This window comes from Typopeltis vanoorti, chromosome 1 (assembly GCF_054136105.1).
Source record: "Typopeltis vanoorti isolate ZY-2024b chromosome 1, IOZ_Tvanoo_1.0, whole genome shotgun sequence".
Classification (NCBI taxonomy): domain Eukaryota; kingdom Metazoa; phylum Arthropoda; class Arachnida; order Uropygi; family Thelyphonidae; genus Typopeltis; species Typopeltis vanoorti.
Window position 1 is genome coordinate 56034476 of NC_143549.1, and position 23828 is coordinate 56058303.

A 23828-nucleotide genomic window follows, 5' to 3' on the forward strand; every position below is an offset into this window, starting at 1 on the left:
GTCTTGATGCTTTGGTAAAGCTACTGTATATTACCGACCTGGTTGGCCGAGTAGTTAGGGTATCCGCTCTCCAACCAAAGACTGCGGGTTCGAATCCCGCCGTAGGCATGGGTGTTTGTGATTGCCTGTGAAAATACTAGTGGTAGTGATAGGCAGTAGTTTGCATTGGTATTGATGATGATAGTATTTGCGGTTCGTTGTAGATGGTGGAGACGAAGAGTTGTAGAGTAGATGCCCTCCCTCGATGAGTCTTTGGACTCCTTGGTGGTGTCATGTAATAATAATCTAGATTTCTTATACTTCCAACGGCAACATTAATATTGTTCGGCCCACTCCCTTTTGGAACAAGAAGGAGTAATTTTATATAATATTACTTATCTTATCTTAAACTTAACGTTTCTTATTTTATTAATTAGAAAAGTTATTTTATTTATTTCCATATTTCTTTTTCTTGTTATCTTTTCTCACTAAGAAGCATCGATATTGTTTTAGCCAAGCAAAGAGGAACCAAAGAGAATTCAGTGATTGCAATGAGAAAAAAAGGAGCATTTCTTATGCATAAGAATCTGTTCTTCTCCAAAAGGCAATAACAGAAAGAATCTGTTCTTCTCCGAAATATACTTGAAACACAGTTCTTATATGCTTATTTTATAACAGATATTATTATTGTTTACCATTTTCACATAACAAAGCTATTCTTAAACCTGAAAACTAAATATATATTAAAAAATAGCTGTGGTCCGTGACACTATAAAAAATAATAATGAAAGATCAAATTTGTTCCCATCAGAAATGCCTTTTTGGAGAAGAACAGATTCTTATGCATCAGAAATGCACCTCTTTTCTCATTACAATCACTGAATTCTCTTTGGTTCCTCTTTGCTTGGCTAAAACAATACCGATGCTTCTTAGTGAGAAAAGATAATAAGAAAAAGAAATATGGAAATAAATAAAATAACTTTTCTTACTCCTTCTTGTTCCAAAAGGGAGTGAGTGGAACTCTCTCTTAGTCTTTTGATTTTAAAAAAATCTGCAAGCATCCACTCTCAAACCTTTGATACCTCTCACAGCTGCGATTATGGCTACTGATGATTGTGAAGGCATCGTTGATTACGGTAGACAACTGTCACTATCTTTTAATCCTGAATCCTAACTCATATTGCTGTCTACAATGGCACGAGTTCTAAAGTTGTTTTTAGATAAGAAGTATAGATTTATATTTTCCTTCTAAAAACATAATTAAGCTGAACTTCCTAGATATGACATCTCTATTTCAAAAAAGGGCATTATTACAAATATCTCACATTTTGCAATGATATCCAGTTTGTTTCCTAGGTTTTCCGATAAGGCCTGAATTGAACATAAACATACTCCACGTCAAAGATGTGATGATTTTGTTTCATGTTTACTATTAATCAAATATGGAAATAAACTCAAGAAAATCGACCGTAGTACCTACATTATTTCAGACAGTCACATATCTTGTTAGGGTTAGGCCAAGAGATGGCAGCACTTGTTTGCCAGCCTCTTCATTGGTAGCTGCTATAATTAGTGATAGACATGGGCCAGCTATGTCTGATTGGGTACCGGTGGAGATTGAACTGCCCACTCAGTCTCCAAAAGCTAGATAGGGTATAAAGGCCTCGCCTACTCACTATTAGGGAATAAAAGGCGTTAGGTGATTTTTTTTTTACAATAAACTTCATTGAAGGAGAGTTAACAATCGCTTGATTTAGCAATGACTTCAGCAAAGCTATTGCTGAAGACACGCTAAATCAGGCAATGGATTCAGCAAAGCCACACCCAAGAAAGAGATTGGTCTACTCTGATGCATGCTGTTCAAGAAAGAGAGCGTTAGAAACAAATGTAAGAAAGTGTAGATTGAAAATATCTAATAACCAATATCTCATAGACTCGATTTCCACTGCTGTCATGGATGTTCGTGAATGTGTTTACAGGTGGGAGTTGAATTTTAGCAGCTGCTGAGTGAGACTACCACGATGCTTAATGAGGGTATAATAATGGCTTGAAAATTTCCTTGTTAATTGAATATATCATAATAAAATAAAATCAAGTATCAGAAAACCTTACCCAGTCCATGGTAGTAATGCACTATAGGATAACAACCTTTCTTGGGAAGGAGTTACATAAAAAAAAAAATACTGATTATACAGAGATAAAAAAAAAAAAAAAAAAATCAGCTAACGCCTTTTTATTCCCGTATATACGGGAGTAGGCGAGGCCATTTAGCCCTATCTAACTTTTGGAGACTGAGTGGGCAGTTCAATCTCCACTGGTACCCAATCAGAGACAGATGGCCCAAGGCTATCACTAATTAAGATAAAGATATATACAGAGATAAAGAAAAAAAAACAATTCTTTCAGCAAAATTGCTCATTTTTGACAAGATTGTCAAAAACAAATGAATGTTCATGGTCTATATGAGTTGCAAATCCTTTGAAAAAACTATTAATAAATTTTAGAGATAGGAGATTGAAATTCACGGCATCTGTAGCAAAAGAGCAACGACAGATCTGATTGTTATATTAGAGCTAGAAGCCTTAAAGATAATTTATGAAACAAGTAAAACTGAGTTCCTAGATGGAACATAATCGCATCTCAACTAGAAAAAAAGTCGCCATTAAGGACAGCTCACATTTTACTAGTTGATTATTAGGCTTTTGGGTCAGGCCTGAATTGGACACATTTACTAGTCGAAGATGAATTAATTTTTGTTAATTTTGTGTACTTTTCATTATGCTTCCTGTTAATTCAATGTAAAAAAATAAACATACCAATGCAACAGTAATGCAATGTCATCACGAGACGACAGGAATCGAACGCAGGTAATTTCCAATCGAATGTCGCATTATCCTAACGTTTTTCAAACTGCGTTACAGAGGCGTTTTAATGCAGTGTATTCAATAAATTAACTATATTTTATTTATATTATATTTATTATTTTAAGTGGTTATTTTGTAAAAGAAACAAACAAACAAAAAAATCAAGTTTTTTGTTTGTTTGTTTGATAGGAAATCATCGATCTTATATCAAAAGGGAGAACAATTAGCCAAATCTGGGAAAACCCAGATAAAAAACCCAAGGTGGATAACCTTATATTCGGAATGTTTGACTTTCATGGTTTACATAATACATCAAAGAAAATGCTTCACTTATAATAGCTAAAGTTACTGCAGCACTGAAATGCGTTCAGCTAATGAATTTGATTGTCACATTAATCAGTTGCCGTGTTAACTAATGAATTAAATGTCCTGTCAGTTTTCTCTGTCAATAATCTCTTTCTTCGCAGGTTGAACTTGTCTGATCTGACACAGTGATTTGCTGATTTGCACCGCTGAAGGTCACGATTTAAGCCTAAACATCCATTAAATAATCCAGATATGAAGACTTGCTTGTACAAAGCATAGTGCAAAAATCTTTTAGAATCTCTGCGACATTTTTGAATAGCGCAATAAACCGTTCTGAATGTCTGTCTCAGCAGGGGCTTCATCACCTGTAATTGAAAGAAGTTTGTTAGTTTACAATGCTTTTAAATTTGTTTCATTCATGATAGACGTCGCTCCAGCCACAACAGACGCCTGTAACGGTTTCATTGTCATCAAAGTCGTTCTACTGAAACGAACACGCCCAAATGAGATGTTTATAATCGTGTCTGCTGTAGTCTGAATTCTTCAGTTTATTTTTCGTTTTGTAGTTTGACCTGAAGTACAGACGCCAAACGACTTTTATTCGTCGAAGCATAAAGTCGGCAAAACGTTTTTCTTTTCTTTTATTTTTCCTGCTTTCTTTTTTGTGTAATGGATGTCTTTTAATGGATATTATCTCAGACTTATTTTTGTAAGAACGATTACAAGATCGCCGCAGTAAAAATTCGTTTTAAGAACGCAGCAACAAATACTTTTTTTTAAAAACAAATTTCGTTGCATAATAACAGGGGGAAAAATTACCATCTTAAGACTTGGCTAAAAAAATTATAAACAGAATTAAAAAATTTTTTTTTTATTGTTTTCTAACAATTTACGACCGCTTTTCCTCTTTCGCAACATATTTTTATAAGAAACCAGTTTCGTACTTTTATGGATGCCTTTAGGTTTCTTTCTATATTTATTTTCTTACACAAAATCATGCAACAAACGTTCTTAGTACACAATATTTGCATGATATTGTGTGCTAAGAACGTTTGGAAATTAAAGAAATATGCATATCTTTGATGTTATAAAATAAATTGCTTTCTTTCTTATTTCACCAAAAAAAAAAAAAAAGCGTATTATATTAGATATGTTACCAAACGATATATGTGTCCATTACCAAGTTATAATGGAAAAACATCGATCATTTCTGCACTTCGCAAACTGATTGGACTTGTAGCTTCGAACTTGTTCCGACTTTACACAAGAACAAAAGCCGTTCTTGATCTAAAGAATAATTTTTTGGTCTTTTTGAAGGAAGGAAGTTTCCTCTTTTAAAATTAATTAATCATTTTTTAAAAAAGTAAATATATTAGTTATTTATTTTTTGAATAATGTATAATGCATAAGTTATTTGTTTTTTGATTAATGTATAAATACCGCCTGTGAAGTCTTGTAGTTTATTTTACGAGTGTCATAAATTTTTTTAATGAATCCGCTGGATTTCCACCATCTCCACAGACATGGACTCTTCTTGATTCCAAAACCAGAGGATATATTTCTGCCATCGTTGAACAAGCAAAGCAGAGATGTGATATTAACTTTTCTAGAAAGTAATTATACATGTAAAATTAGCTTACGATATAGAAATATCATAAGCTAATTTTCCACGTATAATTTTCTTTGAATGTTCAAGAACAGACTAGATCTGTTATATTCTGACTGCTTGAGTTATATTTTCATAATTCCTGAAATGACAAATTTAGGTTTGTCCGAAGTGCCAATGTTGGCCGAGTGATTATCATATACGTACGGCAGTCAAACATTCTGCGCATTTGAATGCCACTGTGGATATGAATGTTTGTGAAACGTCTTTTGTTGGGAGTGAATTTCATCAGCCGGTGAAGACCACCACCTAGTTTATTTACTTATTTATTTTTGACTCTAGACAAAATATTATTTAAAATTAATAAAGACAAACAAAGTATTTGTTATAATATTCACGTATTATAGATTTATAACCTGTTATGAATGAAAAAAAAAGTTCTGTATAGAAAAAGACCTACTTCAGGAGAGCAGTAGACACCGCTTGATCACCTGATAGGTGAGCAACCTAATAATCTGAAAAAAAAAAAAAAACTTAAAAAAATTGAATACCAAACACAAGAAAATGTGAAGGGATAAATAATATTAGTAGCAAGCAAACGTGTGATTCAGTTAGCGATTCAACTTCTGATTATTTTTAATAGATCACTGAGACTGATAATACAACACTGTTGTATATTTTGGCCGAATGTTTTTTAAACTCTACTTTTAATTATTAATATAACATACTAATAAAATGAAATAAACTCTCTCCAAAGAGTGTGAGAAATAGCTCTTCAATTATTAATTTTCGGAAATCGTAGAGTATTCTGTGCTTACATTTCACCGTCCCTGAAGTTGGGTGCTCTTCTACAGTGTGTTAAATGAGGCAAAGTACAACTTCTAACGGGTATGTAATAGCTCTTCTATTTGTATGCTAAATTAAGGATGGATTTATAAACAATACAAAAATAGCTCAGCTAATAGTCACCCAGCCGAAGTAGTATGAATAATACATGTCGAGAATAGCTTCTTATGTACGTGATACTGTCAAGAGAGTTTTAGGCTTTGGCAAAAACGTCACCAGTCATAATATATGATTTTTTAGTTTTAAGTATATTACGTTAAATTAAAGATACCAAGAAATTATATACTTGGTTTAATCCGTTATCCAAGTGTGAGCGAACAAAGTTTGCGCATGAAATATAATCAGGACAGGGCAACTCGTATATAAAAACTGAAGACTTCATATCACTTGCCTTAGTAAAGTGTTAATATAAAGTTAGTATAGTATAGTATAGTATAGTATAGTATAGTATAGTATAGTATAAAATATAATTTCTTGGTATCTTTAATTTATAGTATAACCAAGTGGAAAAACTGTCACAACTCTCTCTAATCCAGAGTATTTTAATCATAAAGTGCGACACATTTTGGTAACTCGTATATGAAAATATGACTTCTGCATTAATTCAACCTTAGTGTCACCTCTAGGTGTGACTCCCAATAACGAGACCACAAGAAAGCTCAAAACCGGTCTGGGTAGTGACCCTTCCCGTAATGCATAGCATTATACATACGGATAGATATGTGTTTTGCATTATGGGATACTAAGGCAAGTGATGTGAAGTAATTAGCTTTTATATACGAGATGTCCTGTCCTGGTTATATGTCCTGGTTATATATTTTGCGAGCAAACTTTGTTTGCTTACACTTGGATGAAGCCTTTAAATTATTTGCCTTGGTTATTATACTATATAATTTCTTGGTACCTTTAATTTATAGTATAACCAAGGCAAAAAATTCAAATAATTCTGGTCTGACATACGTGATCGACCAAATTTATCATTTGCACAAAGGGAACAAAGACGCCAGCTTCGAAGATAACTCGAAGAAAAACGTCAAAATGGTGACAACAGTTGGACTATCGACTACAGACAAGTTAAATTGGTGCAAAAACCAGCTGTTTCAGCTAGCAGCCACCATGGAGACCAGTACGCAGGCACTGCAAAATCCTACATATCTACTTCACCAATATACGTGGCCTAAACCCCAAACTTAACAGTATCCGCTACCACCTTCAGTCTACCAAACACCACCTACGTTTTTCACAGAAACTCAAATCTCACCTCCCCCAGCACTATTTATCTCAACATTCCAAAGTACTCACTTTTTAACAACTTTCGTCCCAAGGGTGGCGTCTCCGCATACATCCGATCTAACAAAGCTTGCCAGAGAGCATCCAACCTAGAATCACCCAACTCTGATCTTCTTTGGTTGAAAGTATTCCTTCCCCACTCAGTCAAATTCATTTGCTGTCTCTATCACTCCTCCAACGCAACCAACCACTCTGAGATCTTTAATTTCCTCTCCTTAAAAATTGATTTTCTCCAATCCCACTTTCTGAACAGTGAAATTATCCTCCTAGGAGATTTTAATGTCCACAACACTAGCTGGCTTTCCTCCTCCAGTTGTTCAGATTTTGCAAGCAGAGTTGCTGAAATATTTGTCATCACTAACGACCTTATACAACTTGTTCAGATACCAACCACGATACCAGATAACCTGAACCACTCCCCAAACTCCTTAGATCTCTTCCTCACCAATGACCCCTCCGAATACAGTGAAAGTAGTGAGCCCTCCCTGGATAATTTTGACCATAATCTAGTGCTCATCTCCTCCCCAATGCAACAACGCTTACACAGACACTCCCATACAAGAGTAGTTTGGCATTATAACAGTGCCATGTGGGACAACCTCCGCAACTCCTATGCCACATTCCCACGGTTGGACTATTGCTTCCGGCCTTCCAACCTAAACATATACACCGAACCTATTGTCAAAGAAATCCTCACCGGCATGGAAACATACATTCCACACAGAACTCTCAACTGCCATTCCCTAACTAAACCCTGGTTCTCCAAAAGATTTGAGAAGGCTGTACAGATGAAACACGAGACATTCCATAACTGGCTGAAATGAAGAACCTCATCTTCCTTTAGAGCTTATACTGAAGCCCGAAATAGATGCAAAAACCAATCAATGCTTCCATAACAGAGTTCGAAATAGCAAAAAGCAGGAAACTAGCAGCCTGTCCAAATGGCAGATAAGCCTTTTGGTCTCTCTCCAAAGCAATTGGCCGTAACTTCTGCCCAACACTATTCCCACCCTTATCATACTCAGACCACCCACAGAAAAAACCAATCTTCTGGCTTCACACTTTGCTTCCAATGCATGCATAACTGACAATGGTAAATATCTCGCAACCATTCCAGGCACCGAACATACAATGACCCCCCCCCCATATCCTTTTGCCAGGATGAGATCAGAGATATACTGTCCAAATTAGACACAAAAAGTCTCCTGGCCCTGATATATTCAGCCCATTCCCAAGAAGGGTGACAAGTAACTGTCCAACTACCACCTTATCTCGCTTAATCCAGTTCTGTCTAAAGTAATGGAAAAATCACCAATTCCCGACTGCTACACTACCTTGAAGACACCCACATAATAAACTACGGCCAGTATGGATTCCGTCGCTGCCGATCAACAGGAAGTCTGCTCACATATGTCAACCATCTCTGGACAAATGCGATAGAGAAGTTTGGCGAATCTTAAGTGGTTGCACTTGATATCTCCAAAGCCATTTATCGGATCTGGCACAAAGACTTACTAAGCAAACTACCATCATTCGGTCTGTAGTTGGATAGCCAGCGCTCTGTCTGGACGCACACTGTGTGTGTGATGGCTTCATATCCTCTCATCATTCAATTAATGCTGGGGTTCGGTCCTCTCACAAACCCTCTTCCTACTCTATATACCAACGATCTACTTCAGTTGACCTCCTACCCAATATACAGTTTTGCAGACGACAGCATATTACGCTCCTCGCTTTCATTTGATAAACCTTACCCTACACAACTGACCTCACCCTACAGAACATCCACCACCACCACCCCTAATTCCGATCTTCCAGCCATCCTCCAATGGGGGTTCGGATAACATCATCAATTTCAATGCTAATAAAACCCAGATGTGTCCTATTTCCCATAAGAAAGAACCATTTCCCCCCAGTATCCTTTTTGACGATACCCAAATTTCCAGACAGTTTGAGATCTCTGTTCTTGAAATTATCCTCACAACAAACCTCTCCTGGCATAAACACACCACAATAACTGCATCCTAAGCTTCAAAAAAAAAAAAAAGGATTTCTCTTTCGCTGAAGAACGTGACTTCACCGCTGGAAAGCTGTTAACATTATACAAATCACAAATCTGCCCAGCTGTTGAATACTGCTCCCACAATATGGGGTGGAGCCCCGAAAAGCTCCCTCAGAAATCTTGACTTGATACAGAGGAGAGCAATTAGACTTATTAATGACCCATCTCTTACCAACTCTCTCCCTTCACTTACGCACAGATGTTTCATTTCTGCGGTATGTATAGTCTACAAATATTTCCATTGGAAATGCTCATCTGAAATAACATTAATAATTCCCCCGCTCAGTACTAAGCTCGTTGGAACAGGTTAAGCCGCTGCTCAACATCCCTTCACAGTACACCTAGAAACAAACCGAAGAACAAGTTTTTCTTCCACCTCTTCATCCCTGCAACTGCTGCACTGTGTAACAGTCTCCCCCCGACTGCAGTGTTTCCCAAGGGATACAATTTACAGTCATTTAAATCAAATGAAAACAAGCTCCTCCATTCCCAATCCACTACCCATACACGGTACTATAGATTGAACAAACAACCTCTTGTGTATGGGCACAGCATAAAAAAAAAAAAAATAACCAAGTGGAAAAACTTCCAGCAAGTATATTACGTATCACACAAAATACTCATCTGTTGTGGAATGTCGTGACAAAAAAAAGCATTAGTGTTAGTGTAATGTAGAAATGGTGACTAAAAATCAGTAGTGCTACTAATATAAAGTGGAAAGGGTGCCTGTGTAGCCTTACTTACTTACTTACTGGCAAGTAAGGCTACACAGGCACCCTTTGCAGCCCAAGGGAAAACTCTACTTGCTAGTCTCTAGTCGCGCAAGCAAGGTTTTCTCCTGGAAACTTTTCCCCCTGGTTTTTAATCCCGCATAATAAAATCACCATTGTTATTGCACTGTTATAGAAAATAATACGAGTATTAGGGTTTATGACCATGAGATGGCAAATGATATCTACCGTATTCTCTCTCTCTCTCTCTCTCTCTCTCTTTCTCTCCCCTGAAAAGTTTTGATTCATTGATGGCTTTGGACTCGCTAATAGTGCATACTTGAAGGACGCAAAAATAGTTGGGACTAAAGGAGCTTTAGCTGCTACTAAAGTAACGTTAGTTATGGCTAAAGGATATACAAAAGGCGCTAGTCGATTCATTTTGATTGTATTTTTAATTTTTTTACAATATAGAATCTTGAATATAATTAGCAGTTATTATAATGTGATTAGGGCAGAGAAGGAAGCAATGACACTTTTTAAAAAAATCTGTCATGATGATTTTAAAAAAAAAATCCAAGGAGAGACACCCGCATTAAATTGACACAATTGGGTAAGCTATTAAGATTTTTGGTAATGAGTTTGTGTATGGGTAAAATATAGTGTTAGCTCTGCCTATATCGATAGTCGTTTGCTCCCTGTGAATTCGGACCGAAGCTTCATTAAAAGTTTGCTAGCACGTTTGTATTTATGCAGTCTCTCTCTCTCTCTCTCTCTCTCTCTCTCTCTCTCTCTCTCTCTTTCTCTCTCTCTCTCTCTCTCTCTCTCTCTCTCCTTTGTATATAAATAACGATTATTGTTATTTAATCTTAGGTGAAAAAAATGACCAGTATAATTTCTATATTCTTCAAGCGTTCAACAGACCGACAATTGCTATATATACTATGTTTCATTGAAACAAAATATTATAAATGTTTACTTTGAATTTGCAACATATATAATAATTGTGTTACAAAATTATTCATACCTATATAATTTATATGTAAACTATTATTATTATTATTTTTTTTTAAGTGAGTGCAACTATATTTAGATTTAATACTTCTCAACAGAACACTATTCATTCTATGCAATCAAAGAGATTGATCGCACTACGCACGCTATATAAATATTAATCATCTGGGTTAGTTGATTGATTGATTATTAAAGAGAATTACATGATCGTCATTCTGTAACTTGTAATGATCTGTTGGTATTATGGTGGTCATTGTTAGAATTCCGAGAAATCGAGAATAGTTGTTATATCAAGTGAGCTGTGATTTGTTCACTTTCACGCCCAGTTTAGCAATGGTAGAAAATTGCATCAAATGACTGGAAGGTCTGTTTCTTCTAACGAATTCTTCTAGGAAAGTATTTCTTTTCTTAGGACAAGTAAGAAATTTTTATCTGGATTTCATCTAAAGTATTGTATCCTCCAGCATCATAGGAGACAGCAGCAAGAATTTCGTCTAGACCTTGATTTGTAAGTCTCCATCTTACTACCGTACATATGAACTACAGACAATATTATCATGCATCACTGAATGCTATACGTGTTATCTTATTTTTTAATCGTTTTTTTTTATCCTGTTGAAATTCCATTTTGTTCTTATCACTACTACTTACCCTTATTTATAAAGCTATGGAAGAAGAAATGTTGCATCTATAATAATAAACCCTAGTTTATTTAGATGCATATCGATAAAAGTTAGAAAATACAGAGCAACTGAGTAACCAAATGGGGGATTCAGTGGTGTTAAAGCACTCGATAAATCTTTAAGAGCTGCAATAATTATAATATTGCCAATGGTATATCTGGAGATACTTTCCTGTTAAAAGTTTTGCCGGATTATTGCCGAAAGGCAATAATCCGGCAAAAAATATGGCAAATGTTATAAAAGGAGATGTTGAAGCGTCATCCGCTCGCGACCCCATAGGCAATAGCGGTGATATAATTTTAAATATGCTTACTTATCTGATTCTGATTTACATACTTATCTGTATAGAAAACTGAATGATACTTTGGCGCCAGACTCTTAGATGTTGTCTTTATAGTTAGCGGAACGTAAATCGTCTCTCCTCTTATTCCTCCTCCCAAAAAACTCCCATGATCAGTGCCTCTAATAATGTCACTGTGCATAGATCTTACGCCAGAAGGATGCTTCTAATATCTACCTTCTATTGAAATTGAGTCCTACTATATAGTAGAAATGAAAGTAACCAGGTAGCATGTTGATTCAAAAACATATTTTTAATCGTTACCTAATATTTAAAAAAAATATTATAAACTTAAATGTATTAAAAACAACTAAAGTTGAGATATAACCTCGTATAATATACAAGTCTCTAAAATGTCTGCAAACAAAAATAAATAAAATAAAATAAAATAAAATAAAATTATGTTTGATTTCAGTTGCTGATTAGAAGAACTTTTTGTATTTTTTTTTCCTTTTCTCAGGATGTTTGCATTTTAAACAAACTGCATAAACATGAAAGGCACAAGAACATGAACATGGAAAGAAACGAGAGAAATATTCTATTTCTCTCGTTTCGTATGTATATAATATCGAACGAAAATGAAACTCAAATTCAAACGAAATGTATATAATATACAGAGAGGCTGAACGTTTGTTATTGTTATCAATACTTTTATCAATTTTATCAATATAATATCTCAATGCTTAAAATATCTCTCCAATTTTCTGTACTTTTTGTTCTCGCAGACTCTTTCTCCAATTGTTTCTGCAATTTCTACTATTTGATCTCCTACTTCCTTTTCTATCTTTTGTTGGATCTATGACTCTCTCTCTCTCTCTCTCTCTCTCTCTCTCACACACACACACACACACACACACACACACACACACACACACACACACACACACACACACACACACACACACACACACACACACACACACACACACACACACACACACACACACACTGAGAATCCGTACAAAAAGACAGAACTACTGGTACTTAAATAGGAAATGCAAGACTTTTTTCCTGAGGGTAAACTGGAATTTCATTTAGCAAACGAAACGAAGAAAACACATGGAATTTAAGTTCACAATGTGCAAAAATGTTGTAATTAAATGCATTAAACAGTAAGGAAAAGTCATCATCATCATCATCATAATCATCCTCACATTCTTTTTGTGATTGTAGCAGTATTATTTCAAGACGATTGGTCTACATTTCTTGGTATTTCTACCTCTCTTTCCATATGATAACTTGTTCTTTATTCCCTTTAAATTCTTCTACACCATTTTTCGAATACAATCATTCATTAGCTGTGCTCTGCAATTTTCTCTGATTTAGGTGTTCCTGATTCTGGTTAATATTGTTACTTATTTTTGCAGTGCTTTCACTCCTAAAGTTTAACTCATTTCTCCAATTTTCGTAGTTACTGCACGTATTTCTGCTGCATATATTAATACTAGTCGTACAACTCCTTTATAAATTGTTATTTTTGTTTCTTTATTTTATTCTTATTCTTCCAGAAAAAAAAAACTCTTTAGGGCATTTAGATATTCTACTGCTTTTATTACTTCTTCTCATTTTGTTATAAAGCCGTAACTGCGTTCTTCTGTTCCTAAACATTTTATCTTCATTAACTTTCTCAATTATATCTTTAATTTCTAATATGTGTCTTCTAGATTTTCTCTAGCAACTGGTATACATTTTGCATCAAAATACATAATCATTCCTGATAAAAATGAATTTTTAAATTATCGATTGAAACTTACACAAGACATATTTATTTATGCGAAGTTTTGGGTTTCAGCTATTTCTATTTTTATATTATTAATCATTTTGGTTTTCGTACCACTTTCCTGTGACTTTTGATTATACAGTAAATTAATTTAAAATTAGGATATACGATATCTAATCAAAACGTGACAAGACCGTCCTAATTAATATCCTTAACTTAAAAAAAAAACTTCTAATTATGAAGTTTACTTTCAAAGTAGTTGCTTTCTGTATTCGCTAGAAACTTCTCAACTAATCATCGATCATAAGTGTCGATTCTTCACAGCCATTCTGCAGGAAAAACCCCTCTTACTGGAGTCGGCCACTTCTAGACAATGCAGTAGAGTGGGTTGGCCAATCGTGAGCAGATATCGTAGAGGTTTTCAGGGAATATGTACAAGAACCTCTACTGGAAATTAACTATACGATTTTTCCAATGGTCAGACTATTGGTTTAAGTTTTGGTTATTTACCGAGGGTATATATGTGGAGATATTTCAGTAGATATTTTATTCACTAACTTCACTAATAATGCCAGACTATCTCAAGATTGCTCTTTTGCTTTGCCCATCTCCTCATACTCGGTGTTAACGATTTTAGTTCACTTCGGTGCAAATTCTGTTATTAGTCAGTGACTTCAAAATCATTCTCCAAGACTGGAGAGTGTAACTCATGGATTCAATCTATTATCTTTACTAGACTAATGAAGTTAAAGTATAGCAAGAGAAGAAATCATTCGAAAATTCCTGGAAAGAAACTCTACGTGTTCTCCTGCAGTATGGGGGGGGGGGACGTAAGAAAACAAGTTTTGGATAGGTAATAATAGCCAAACAAAACCCATGATGAGGGTTTGGAAAGAATGTTGATAATAAATACCATGAAGATGATGAAATGTTATGGAGGCTATTAAGAAAATAATTGGAAATGATCAAAGAAAAACTATAAAAGAAATAAGATGTGATAAAAGAATGAGACTGAAACTGAAGATACGAACAATTTGACTATCTGGAGTCATTATTTTGAAAGAAGGAAGTCGATATGTGGAAAGAACGCTGGCATACAAAATATTCCAACCAGACATATACAATTATGATGGAATACACGTTTGACACTGCTTATACTGAAATAATTCAGAAAAAAAAGCAACTAAAACTGAATGTGAGAACTATACAAGAATTTCCCTATTGAGTGTTTCACGTATGATTTAATTTAGCGTATTTCACAAGAGTCTGAGAAAAAAATTGGACAAGACCCTTGAAAAAGAACAGACTGATTTGAGATCAAGGTACGCATTGGCTATCTGGACCACGTTTTACTTTTTTCTTACCATTCGAAACAAAATACTGTACACTTTAAACTTAAAATGATTCCCAGTCGCTTAGTCTTGCATTTCACATAAAGCCATATAAATTACGACGTACTGAAATAGTATGAAACCGGTTTGGAAATTGTTCGAAATTTTCCTCTTATAAATGAGGACTTAATTTTCCTGCCATATCAGTATTAATAGAGAGAAGTGATGTATCGTTCATAGGAGTGTAATTGGAAAATAGTTTATTGGGTATGCACTGAATTTTTAATATTACTACAAGGAAGTAATAATTTATTCGGCTTTTAAAACAAGTAGTTAATGTTATCTACCTTAATTAAGACAACTAAGACTGCCTTAAGCAACTAAATACGCCTTGTGAAAAATAAATACGAAATATGAGAGTTGAGAAAAGCAAGTTTTTTCGCAGGAAGGGGGGTAGGTAGGGGAAAGATGCGTTCACAAGCACTGATGATAACTAAGGATTAGAAAAATGGGAAAACATTCTTTTATTAGAACTTTCTGAAAAGTGAAGATTAAACGAATGCGAATGATAAAGTTGCTTAAGCATCTATCTACGATTCTTCCATTGCTTGCAAGAGTCAATAATCATGTAAACGCTTTTCTGTACGGAGCATTCACTGCACAATTCTTCACTTGTCTGTTGGAGTGAAGACGCCGCAGGGAAGACAGGTTTTCTCGGAGCAGAGATGTTCGACCAGAAAGGTTTCTCTCCAGGTATAAAGGCACCAGAAAGGGGGTGCATTCACCTAAGGCGTCGACGGAGAAAGTGGTCGTGATAGACTAGATGGTTGTGGAGTCTAGGGATTATAAAAGTCGCCGTAGATACGAAGGACGAACGTCGGACACGTGCGACCTTGTGTAGTGACAAGATTACAAAGAAGCGGAGCCTCTCGGGGTTGAATCGCGGAGGTTGCTCCAAGTGACAAATTATTGGCAGGTGTGTCAAGGTAAGCTGTCGATCGAAAAACTAATTGATACGAATGTCTAAAAGTTTATAATCATCCGCGGAAGTTTCAGTTCTGTAGATTTGATAGAATTCCGTTGTTCATTAAAGAGGAGTGAAAAGCGAGATTGACTATAAGAAGCCATAGAAATACATTAAACTGGAGGAGACTTCGCACAAGAATGCTGCATTATAGAACAAGAACAAATAATGCTCTCTAACAGAAAAGTCGAAGTTAGTTACGATATATGTCAATTACTAGAGTTTTTCTGTTGTCAATATGCTTTATCTTCCATTCTTCACTGTTAAACAGTAATATAAAAGTTGCGTAAAGAGATGAACTAAGGATGAAGGATAAGTCGAGTAGTTTTGTAAAGTTAATTTTTAGGGAGTGGTCCTCAGTTGTTTGGGGAAATATAAAGGAGAGAAGAATTATTATGCTTAGTCTCTACCACATTTTGTACTACGTTCTTTCTAGTTATTCAGCTTTCCCTCTTCATTCCTTTATTCTCGGCCATTCAAGATCGTTTAATAAAATCGAGCGAATATCACGAAAATGCAAAAGAAGAAACCGCTGTTTGGCAATAAAAGGTATCTAGAATTAATTAAATTCTCTGAATACCATTCATATAATTCCATAAATTCGCCATTGCTGTGTGGAAAATTAGGTTCGTTTGGGTTCTAAGGATTACAATTCTCTTTTGTCAAAGTTAATTCAAACTTCTGTGTTGACTGGCAATATTTTTTCAGCCGATCATTTGGTAATAGTCAAAATCTAGAAAACTTTGAATACTGATTTCTAGAAAAACAGACGATTTACATTTTTGTATTCATATAAGTAAACGTATATATCAGTAGTAATTCGCCTTGAATAATGTTTTCTTTATTTTGTATTACGGAGAAACTATAAATATTTCTTATGATGTAACTATGAACTTATGATCACAATTGACTAGGGAATATAGTACGCCCGTTTGACACTTACTATCAAACGGGCGATTGGTATCGATGAAATATGTGTCATGTTCCCAATGTGATACAACACTGTATTATTACGAATTTTATTTTGCTGTGAATATTTTAATTTTTATTTTGCTTTTATTTAATTTTTTTAGAAAATTTTGCTGTGAATATATCCTAACAAAACTGTCTTTTTTTATTTTAGAATGGATTAGTAAAAGAAGTTTGAAAAGACAATGATAGTTAAAAAGAAACAATAATTTTAAAAGCAGTAATTATAATTCTGAATGATTTATAGTTTAGAAGTATTTTTCATTTATTAATCTTTATAATTATTAAATTAAAAGTTACATTTATAGTTAAACATTAGTAATTCTTGTAGTCGTATTTATTTCCTACTAAAGAGCGAAACTTCTATATCTTTGCACTGAATGAGCACTCGAAAAGTAGACTGATAATAATCGCATCCCTCAGTCATGCCAAATAAGGCTAATTTATTTTTATTTTATTATATTATTTATTTATTTATTTATTTTTTACTTTAACCAGAAGAACATATAACAAGTTTTTAAATAATTTTTACCATATATAGACAATATATGAACTACAAAAAAGTGTTGATATTTTTATGAACAGATTTTATCAAAATGTTTGAAATTTGTTTTATCAGACAAAGAATTTTTACAAAACATAAATGGAAATGCGTATCCGTTTTTGTAATCTATAGATAATTCTGAAGATATATTTGTCGTGTTGCAATGAAAATGAAAGTAAAAATGTTTATCCTATGTCACATCTATATAAAATAGCAGTAATTGAAAGGGAAAAACATATTAGACAAAGCAATATAAAAACTTATATTAGACTTATATTAGATATAAAGTGATGCACAGTTTTCCTTTGTTTGCAAATTTAGTATAATTTATGTATATATTATAGTAGCATATTATAATTATAATATATGAGACTTTGTAGCTCAGTTGGTATAAAGGAATCCTTTGAGTGGAAAGACAGATTCAAATCCTGTCTACGACGTGAGGAACGTTTATCAGGTATTTTCAATGAAATGTGAGGTTAGCCGGTCTCATACGGAGGTGGAGGCAGTTGTAGAGTTTTCTTCTCTCAAAACAGGCTTCGTGAACACAGTCTATGCATAAGTACTTGCCCTTAGGGGGGTGCAGAGGAGTGGAGTGGAGTGTCGGTTGTGGTTCCCTAATTAAGGAACTCTGAGTCCTAAATAACGGATGAGTTGAAGAAGAAAGAGAAGAATTACAATATGCCTTTGGATTTCAATCGCTTTTTTTTTGTCTTGGTTTATTACAAGAATCAAGTGCAATATTTACTCTTTAGAAGCTTTTTGTATACATTTTTTTGAAAATCCAGTTCAGAGTATACCAATGGCTGATCAGACGCGCTAATACTCCCACCTTTGGAGAGGATTCTGATAAATAATCTCAAAACAAGTCTGGAATAAAAACATAAAACACAATTGGCAACTAGAAACCACCTCGAAAAGAGTTTTGGGCTTCCTACTGAGAAGAGAAGACTTTTTTTTTCTTTTCCTTCCTAACAGCTAGATAACATTTAGTTGTATAATGGTCTGGTAAACGTTTATCTGGAAGACACTAGCAAGTGTCCTAACGCTAGTTGAACAAAACATGACCTTATTTTAATATTCTACTTAAATTCAGTTGCATAATAAGTTCATCTCCACTCTGATAACAAGTCTTGTGATGCTTGCATCCCACAGATAACACGCTGTGTCATAATAGTCATGCTGTCTGCAAGCGATTCCAAGAACAAGTGCCTTCTCTTTTCTGAATTCATTGGAGATTCATGCATTAAACATTCATCTAATGTTGTAGAACAAGGTGGGGGCGGGGAGGTAGGTATACCGGCAAGCACCATCTTGTTTTCATATGATGTTCCTATAGGATCCTTTTATTATTATGAAGACTCAATTTTGACACAGAGTTGGATATTTTTGATGCTACACAGTAGCATCAAAAATAGAGGGATACTTCTATAAGGCTCGTAGAAATGAAAAATTGATCTCGGCTTTCTTGATTTTTTCGCCCTTTAGTAGTTTCCGACCGTAGGTGACTTTGTAGGCATTGACAACAAAGTGTTTCTAGTGAGATTTTTACAGGGTAGTTCACCATTGCTTCCTACAGGATTGCTTTCCTCCCCCATTTTATCCGGGCTCGGGACCGGAATATGACTGGGCGGTATTCATGACTGTAATCCATGTGTGTTCACGGGGCCGGTTTGCCTGTTCTGGGGGGGGGGGACGAAAAACCCGAGTTTCCTGGGTAAAAAATCCCCCCTACCTCCGTATGAGACCTACTAACTTACTTTTAGTCAAAAGAGACCAGATAAAGCTTCCTCACGTCACGGACGAGACCGTCTTTCCGACCAAAGTGCTTCGTCTATACTGACTGAGCTACGGAGGCTCTTCTATCTCGGTAACTAGTTGAATTATCGTTGTCTCCAAACAACCACACAGGTATATAAAAATAACTTCACTGATATCATATAAGAAGTAGAAGAATTCAGAGTTCAAACGCATGATAAAAGAATTCGATTTTCACTTTGTAGTGAAGTGAACATATTTTTATGACATTTCCATCCACAAAGATCACAAAATTGTAACATATTAATACTGTTGACATTCCATCCTTCTTCCACTTTCAACGTAGGATTATCTACCACACAAAGAATAGGTAGAACAGAAGTTCATGCTTAATGTGTAAAATTTTACAGGTAGAATTATTGACACCAGTTGTGAATAAATAACTTGATTTTCCTTAACTCAAGTTATCGGAAAGAAATCTAATCCTATTTTCGTGTCGGTTCTGACTAGCTGTCTATTAAGTATTCTGATCGTTTGTGCTTTCATTTTATTTTTAGGAGGAACACGCACCCAAGTTTTCAGGAGGAAACACCTTCATTTCAAAGATTCTTATAAGTGTTCATCATTTCCAGGAGACTGGATTTCGGCTTTCTTATCAAAGAGACTATATCAATCGAACTGTCCCCACAGAAGCGATATAAATAACTATTTGTGATTTATTTCACAAAGTAGTCGTCTATTATTTTAATGATATGTACTACAGTGTTCATTAAATGTCTGTCTTAAAATATCACATGCCTAAGTCATACAAATCTTGTGCAATTTAAAGATGCTTGCGCAAAAGAGAAAACTAATAAGAAGGAAAAAAAGGAAACCGAGGAACCAAACCGCAAAACAAAATAGTTTTTCTTGAAAGGCATCTATTCAATGATCTGGAGGTTGAAGACAGAGCGGAAATGAAAACATTTAGATGATCCAGGAAGGAAAGAACGATTAATTCTTTCAGAGATGATTATTTGTAATCCTCCAAACTGCTGCCCTGGAGCCCGTTAAAAAAACAAGAGAAAGGTCGACCCATCCCAAGATAGCACCATAAACAAGGTCATTAGCATGCTGATATGTCATCACAGTCAAGTGAAATGATTGCAATTTGAAGCTTAAGTAGTCGTAAATCAGTAGTTAGAGTTGTACTCCCTGAGAAGAAAGAGCTTGATTGATGACGTGGCCTATCGCTGAAACTGCTTGAGGAAATATACATGTGTATATTCTTCTATGAATCGTTTTTAGCGATAGTACATTGACAACAATATTACACGTAAACACGTTTAACCAAATTACGGGGCGTTGTATTTTTTTTTTTTTTTTTTGATCTGGATTCAAACATGACATTTTTTAAATATGTATTTTCACACTTTATTTCAAAAGTTTGTCGTTATTAATCTTCTTTAAGATTAATGAAGAAGAATTAATCGATCAATCATCTCATTTTGGGATGATAAGTATAACGGTGAATAAAAAAATCAAACATTTGTCGTCATATAGGATTAGTTTAATTATGTCTAGGAATTTAAGGTTTTGAAGCCGTATTATGTCTTTTAATTGCTCGTATTCTTTTTACTTGAATGAGACCAATAACTCACCTTCAGTTGAAATATATTATAAAGGTGTTTCTGTCTGAGACTGGATTCGAACCTAGGCCTTTAGAACCAAATCTTTGTTACAATTTTATATAGGAAATAACTGAAAGATGATGCAGAGCTTTCCTGCCTATCAATGATTATAGGACATGCTACCAGTTTCAATGACTAATTAAAAAAATACTTGATCAGCTAACGCCTTTTTATTCCCGCATACGGGAGTAGGCGAGGCCATTTAGCCCTAACTAACTTTGGAGACTGAGTGGGCAGTTCAATCTCCACTGGTACCAATCAGAGATAAATGGCCCAAGGCTATAACTAATTAAGCGGTACACACTGAAGAGAGACGGCTCAAATGTGCCGCCTGCCGCCATCTCGTGGTCTCTAACCTTAACACAATATATTTAATGTCTGAAATAATGTGGGTTCTACAGTCGTTTTCTTGAGTTTACGGGAAAAAATCCGCTTGCCCGTGCCAGAGATCGACTAATTCGGGAACTGGTCGAAAAAAGGCTTAGAAAAATTTCCTCCAGTCACCGACTAGACTCGAAACCAAGTCTTCCTTCGTGCGGCCAAGCGCCGTAGTATGCAACGCCACATCCACTGAGCTACAGAATACTTGATAAGATTACTAAATGCGGCATTCTTTTAAACACATTTTTTTTTAAATTTCATATTTACTTAGGAGAAATTATTATCTTTAAAATCCCTTAATGTTCCTTCATCAACTTTCATTCGTCCCATCGGCTATTGAAAATCATCTATCAGGTAAAGGTTACAAGTTAGTGTCCGTGTGATTTTATTTTACTCAAGCTACTGAGGGAGACTTAAAATTTTTCTTATTTTAATTTTTTTTCTTTCAGAAAGATAGCTGGAAAGTTATGGATTTTATTATCATAATCGCTCTTGTTCTAGAAATAATACCAAATATTGCAAATGGAGGTAAGTAGAAGTAAAACATTTCAAACATAAATCAAGTTAAAGTAGATATTTATATATTCTCGAACCTATCATTGGCGAGCTAGTCTAACCTTTTAAGTAAGTGAAGGTAATATACTCGTTGCCAATGAAAGAACAGAAAACACTACATGAAAGATGCAAATAAGCTCTCTTTATGTATACCGTATATATATATATATATATATATATATATATATATATATATATATATATATATATATATATATATATATATATATATATATATATGTAGAAAGTATTTTACCTTGGGTATAATAAATGTTAATAATACCAAGTAATTTTTAAACCTGGTTTTACTCCATTTCCCAAGTAAGCAAACAGACAAATAAGTCAAGTTTGCGCCTGCAAGTGATGCAAGTCTAGCTGATCCTACAGGTAGTGCAGGACCAGGGCAACTCGTGGTAAAGGTGGCATGAGCTCTGATCACTAATCTTAATATTTACCCTTAATGCCAAAACACATCTCCAAGAAGGAGATGCATGATGTTTTATATTAAAGGCAAGAGGCCACTACCCAGACCGGTTTCGACCTTTATTGAGGTCTCATCAGTGGGAGCTAGGCTAGAAATACCAAGATTAGTGATCAGCTAGACTTGCATCACTTGCAGGCGCAAACTTGACTTATTTGTCTGTTTGCTTACTAAATGGAGTAAAACCAGGTTTAAAAATTACTTGGTATTATTAACATATATAATATATATATATATATATATATATATATATATATATATATATATATATATATATATACAATATTTGTATAATATATTTATATATTATATTTGTATAATATATATACAAAAATTATTTTGTATATATATTATAATTATTTTTGTATTTGTATAATATTTGTAATATAAACTATAAAGTAATATAAAGTGAGATTTATAATACAAAATATTTGCATAATATATACAAAAAAAAATCTTAATCAGTAACGAATTTATTAATAAATAAATTTACATATTAAAAATTGCTTTATTAAAAATATTTCGTCCTCACCACGAACAAACACCAATAATAAAAGTTTCGTATCAATATCAACGACAAGCGCAAACGAATATCGGCGTTAGATTGCAGTGCATTTGTTTCGTGTAACGATAATTGAAAAAAAAAATTCTTTTTATATTTTCAACAGTGACACTCGTTATAATTCAGCCTTGTATCTATAATAAATAAATAATTATACGTTATTTTAACAAAATACAATAAGATTTACAAAAAATAGTTCACCACGAACAAACACGCACCAATAATAAACGTTTCATATATCACAGTAATAACGCGCGCAAGCTTATGATACACTGCCCAATCGGCAGTGTACTAATGACGTAACGTGCAATGATAAGCGCGAACGAATATCGGCGTTAGATCGCAGTGTATTTGTTTCGTAATCTAAAGCGTTATTCGAATAATTGAAATTATTAACTATTCAATCAATGTCAAAACAAAAGCTGTGACCTTTAACATGTTGTATTGCGTTTATATAATGTTGTAAGCATTGTTATTATTTATAAACACAGACAAAATTTAATTTTTTCATTTTTTCCTTCGGCGTGCTGAAGTGTCGCAGTGCTTACGTACGAGCCGCCACTGATACACACACACACACACACACACGACGAGGTAGTTGTTTTTTCTTCACCGAAATTATTCAAAGACATTGATCGCAGCACTGAGTAGTATGTTAGTCTAAAAATTAAATGAGATGTCTTCTCTAAATCGGGCATTAATTTTAACAATGAATTCTTTAGCAAGAGATAATAGACTGTTGTATAATTCAACTACTTTTGTATTATCAAGACATTAAGCTAAGCATAGCGTTTGTCATTCTAAAAATTGGCTCCGTTAAATCAGTCATTGTTTTTCGCTATGAATTGTGTAGCAGCAAGAACCTGTGCATTCTGTAATTCGGTTTTAGAAACCAATTCATGTTTAACAGTTTATTATTGCAGAAAGTTTTTTTTTAATTGAACTCTTCACCAGGTTTAAAAAAAAAAAAAATTCTCTTAAATAGTTTTTTTTTTTTTTTTTTTTTAATAACAGTAGAAAACTAAAATGAAAAGTTAAAATTATGAAAGTTTTTTTTTTTTTTTCAGTTATTGCTCTGGTCGTAATAGCTTAAACTGTGACGTAAGTGTGTTTATATGTTATAATCCCCACAC